At 41.4% G+C, this 5,000-nt stretch overlaps 1 protein-coding gene across 2 annotated transcripts in view; it reads left to right on the top strand.

The window, feature by feature from the left end:
• LOC143301643 (uncharacterized) overlaps positions 1-5,000 on the top strand; it is a 122,124-nt gene that overhangs the window by 116,872 nt on the left and 252 nt on the right. The window contains exons 4-5 of one of the 2 annotated variants that reach the window (XR_013057818.1): positions 1-2,110; positions 2,163-5,000. The exon at positions 1-2,110 is cut by the window's left edge and continues 433 nt beyond it; the exon at positions 2,163-5,000 is cut by the window's right edge and continues 252 nt beyond it. The gene's annotated coding sequence lies outside the window, so the exon portion shown is untranslated. The other variant, XM_076616071.1, reaches the window with a different exon arrangement.

The following is a 5,000-nucleotide window of genomic DNA, read 5'->3' as shown; positions in this document are numbered from 1 at the left end:
TTCTCCTCCTTCTCCTCATTATCCTCCCCTTTCTCCTCCTCCTCCTTTTCCTCACCCTCCTTCTCCCCCTCCTTCTCCTTCTCCTCCTTCTCCCCCTCCTTATCCTCCCCTTTTTCCTCCTTCTTCTCCTCCACCTCCTTCTCCTCCTCCTCCTCCTCTCCCCCCACCTTGTTCGTCCTGTCATTTGTCCTCCAGTTCTCCTCCCTTCCTTTTCCTTCTCCTCTTCTTCTTGTTCCCTCCTCCTCGTTGTCTTCATCTCCTCCTGCCTTCTCCTCCCTTCCCCTTCTTCCCCTCCTTCAGTTGTTGATATACTTATCGTTTTATTTTTTTGTTGGATGTATCTGATAACGATATAACGGATGTAACTGGCAGACTCTCATTGATATAAAAAGCCTGTATTTTTTTTGTTTTAGAAATTACTTTCCGTAATCACGAATTTCTGTGTAACAAGTAGCTTGTTTATCTCTTGGCTCCATTGAACCGTTTTGTGCTGTGAAAGTAGGCCTTGTATATGCTATGAATGTGCATCTCATTTTCTGTTCTGTGTTCATATGATATTATGCATCTCAGTTTATTTCATCGTCAGATGTTTGCTTCTTACGAAGCATGCTTTCTTTTACACACACATTTAGGCTGGTGATCATGCACAAGACATAATCTATTATAACTGTGTTGTCAGTCTTCTGCTTTTTTTAGCTTTTTTTTTTTTTTTTTTTTCAAAAACATCCTCCTCGGTTTAAAGATATCGATGAACGAACTATCACACGGACTGTGCTGTTAACAACCTGTTTCCGTCTGGTTCTGATAAGTAATGCTTAGAAACGACAAAAAAACACCACCACCAACAACAACAACAAAACATGGTTTCCTCTATTACCCGACGGGAGTCCTTTGAGCTTGCGCGAATTTAGCCAATCAGGCTGCAGGGTTGGCGTTGCCCGGAACAGCGTTCTGACGGGCTCTCCACGACTCTACCCTCCCTGAATTAGCTCGGCGATTAATGCGCTTCTGCCTCACAATGGCTCCTCTGGCAGTTTGTCACCGCAGCTCCACTTAACACCCCTACCCTTGCAAGGAAATAATCCACCAATCTTTGCTGAGAGGAGCTGCAATGGCTCGTTAATGCTGGATTTTGGAAACGTAGGCCGCTCTGTAGTTTTGTTGTTGTTGTTGTTTTCTGTTTTGTGTTGTTTTTGTTGTTGTTGTTGTTGATGTTGTTTTCCAATGTTGGGCCATTTTAGTGCAGTTATCCCGAGGAAATCAGACCCATTATAAAATATATATATATATATATATATATATATATTGAATTGTATATCGGTATACCTGAAGAAATTAGAACCAGTATATATTGAATTGAATGTATGTTAACAAATCTAAAACCAGATGATGGCGATCCAGTATTGTGGGAAAGATTGCAGAAAAAGACAAGGTCAGCAGTCACTGTGTTTACCACCAATGTTAGTGGATAAATCAATCTTTAAGGGAGCAGTCATTGTGTTTACCACCAATGCTAGCGGATAAATCTTTAAGGGAGCAGTCATTGTGTTTACCACCAATGTTAGTGGATAAGTCTTTAAGGGAGCAGTCATTGTGTTTACCACCAATGTTAGCGGATAAGTCTTTAAGGGAGCAGTCATTGTGTTTACCACCAATGTTAGCGGATAAGTCTTAAAGGGAGCAATCCTTGTGTTTACCATTAATGTTCGCGGGTTAGCTGGTGAAACTCTCTTACACTGCAATACAAACATACATACATCTCCATCAAATCAACCCAATGGCTAACGCTTGCACGGCTGATAAGGGGTGGACCTTTCCACGCGAGGGTTTTCCCTTGTACGTGTACATGACTGTACACCTTCACCTGTAGGTACCATGGTCTCTTGAATCCCACCAAAATTAATGGGCAGCACTTTGACTGATACAGTTGTAGGCAGGCAATGATGTTCCCACCAGAATGCAGGTAGCAGCGTTGTAAAGCTGGTGCTCTGCTTTTTACCTCGGAAGCAAAACGGACGGAACTTGCAGTTCAAGTGAATTAAAACGCACACACCACAACTTGGTAGATCACGTTCACAAGTCAGTCTGAGACGCAGCGTTTACAGTGCAGGTCGACAGATGGTGTTTACAGTGTAGGTCGACAGATGGCGTTTACAGTGCAGGTCGACAGATGGCGTTTACAGTGCAGGTCGACAGATGGCGTTCAGGTTGAAGAACAGTGTTTACAGTGCTGTATTGGGTAAGAGGGAGAGGGGGCGTGGGGGGCCTTGGGGGGTTAGGGAGGGGTGTGCGCCATGGCTGATTCGGTCAGGCGTTGGCCTTATGGTCCGGTGTTCACCAGTGATGAGGGTTCCAGGCCTCATTTCGGCATGGCGGTGTGTCCTTGGGAAAGGCACTGTACTCCGATTCCCTTCGCTCCGCCCAGGTGTGAACATACACCTGACTTGGGCATTATGTGGGGGCGAAGTTAATTAACTGAACATCGTAAGTGAGAAATGCTGATGTTGTTCGATTTTGGGACAGTGGTCAATATTCGAAGTTCAATTTCAAAACACGTGAAAAAAAACAAAAACAACAACAACAACAACAACAAAACTCCAGTTAAATGGTTTATGAAAGAATCATTGCAAGAGGCGTGTGGATTTATCCACCTAGTCAGTAAAACCTAGTTAGTTGAGTAAGTTTCTGTTGTTGTTGTTTTTTTGTTTTTTGTTGTTGTTTTTTGTTTTGTTTTGTTTTTGTTTTTGTTTTTTGTGTGTGTTTTTTTAATGATCATCTGTCTTGCTGATTTTGAAGCATCCTTATTTTCAATCCTTTGAGAACTTGATGTTAGAAAAGACTTGAGATACAACTGCCGGTCAGCTTCGTTTTTGTTTTGAGACTGGAGTTACTGTTCGTGTTTTCCAACAACAGTTTGTGCTCTTCCACATCCCAGCGACCCCAACCCCACCTCCTCCCCCTCCATTTCCGTCTCCCCCACCCCTCTCATCTCTCTCCTTTCCTCTACCCACCTTCAGGTATATCATTCGACCCCTGTGTAACATCGATCTTCAGAGTTTTACGTTCTTTGTTTAGGTATTCAGAGTTTTACGTTGTTTGTTTAGGTATTAGGTTTATTGTGTTATCCCTTTCTTTTCAAGAACACCGTCTTCCACTCACAGCCTCTCTGTCTCTCTCTCTGTCTCTGTCTCTCTCTGTCTCTCTGTCTCTCTCTGTCTCTCTCTCTGTCTCTGTGTCTCTCTCTCTCTCTCTCTCTCTCTCTCTCTCTCCCAAATTGATGTTGTCAGTTCTTTTGTTTGTTTCTTTGTTTCTCTCTCCAACTTTCCTAGAAGTTTCATCAGTGTATTGTGCCTTGGTAATACGGACTGCGTGTTCTCAGGTAAGCTGATGCTGAATTTGTACTTTGCTGTGTAGCCATGTAGAGTGTATGGACTGCTGTTGAACAGACAACAGATCATAACTAGTGTCTCTAGTGTGTTCCTAAAGGCTTGTTTCCAATGGGCTTTTGTTGTTGTTGTTGTTGTTGTTATTGTTGGTTTTAACACAACAATGCAGTTTGTAAAAAAAAAAAAAAAAAAGAAAAGAAAAAAAAGTCGGTTTGATGGATCGTTTTTTTTTAAATGGTTCTCATTGTAATGCATATTTGAATGAGTGATGTTATCGCTTGTTTTGTTTTCTTGTGTGTGTGTGTGTGTGTGTGTTTGCTCTCACTAGCTTGTGCAATGTACATACTGGCAACCTTTGAACTTAACCCATCTTTACCAAGCTTGCACTCGTTAAAATAGCTGGAGAAAATAGACTGATGTATCTTTTTGTGGATAATGAATATAGCGGTTTTTTTGTTTTTTTTTTAAGGGATCCTTGTTGCTTATGTTGACTTGAGAGTGAAGTATCTGCAAGCCCACTTCCCCTCTCACACAGAAAGTCTCCAACATCCATGTGCACTTCTTGTCGAGTAATATCATTGCAACGCGATTAAAAAAAATCCTGATCAAAGTTTGTCATACTTGAAATTTCTTTGATTTATTCATTGTGTTTGCTTTTATATTTAGTCAGCCATCAGTCATTGTTGACATTTCTTCTTCTTGTTTATCATGTTACTCTTTGCCACGCTCTAAAGAGGGGGTGGGGGGGAGGGGTGCAGGAATTAAATTCTTTGTCTATAATTATGTTCCGTTTTCACCCATATATATTTTGTCAGTCTTATTTGTAACTGAATTATCCTAAAGTTTATTTTTTGGGGTGTGGAGGGTTGTGCTCTAATTTTTCTATTTCTTTTTTTATGTCAAAGATTTTGCCACATAGTCTTACACAACTTTTGTTTTGGGTTGGTTAGGTTGTTGGATATGGATTGTTTCTGTCATTGTTACTTTTTCTCTCCCTCTTTTTCTTCTCTTCTCTCCCTCTTTCTGCATTAATTTTCTTTTCTTCATTCAGGCATTTGCCTTGGTATTTTTTTTTTTTAATGGTCATAAACACCTTTTTTTTCCGTGTTTAATTATTGCTCCTGTTTGTGAATGTCTGCTCAATCCTGAGGCAATGGGATAGCTTCCAATAATTCAGTGTCCAAAAAGAACAAAAAAATCATAATTAATCTGCTGCTGCTCGATAGCTATTATCTGCGTGCGTGTGTCTGTGCGTGTGTGGGGTATTGTGCTTGTGCGCGCGTATGCGTGTGTTCTTCCGCATATGCATTGGCAGTTGGCGGTGTGGTCGTCTCGCGGCATTTCGTTTATTTCCTGTCTTCAGACGTGTGATGGTTTGTGGGGTAGGGGGGAGCACTTTGTTGATTTTATTTTGATTGGTTTGTTGGGAGTGGTGGCATCCGGTTAGGTGCGTGTTCCCACTTCAAGGGATTACGAGTTCGAAACTGCCCTTTGGCATAACGGGGGTTTATTTATTCTTTGATTTACTTTCTTAGTCTCTTTCTTACTTACTGATATGTTTGTCCACTGCTGGTGATTTATTGCTTGATTGGTTTGATTCACACACACACACAC

The sequence above is a fragment of the Babylonia areolata genome, chromosome 27, assembly GCF_041734735.1.
Source record: "Babylonia areolata isolate BAREFJ2019XMU chromosome 27, ASM4173473v1, whole genome shotgun sequence".
Taxonomy (NCBI): domain Eukaryota; kingdom Metazoa; phylum Mollusca; class Gastropoda; order Neogastropoda; family Buccinidae; genus Babylonia; species Babylonia areolata.
This window is presented reverse-complemented; position numbering and strand designations above follow the sequence as displayed.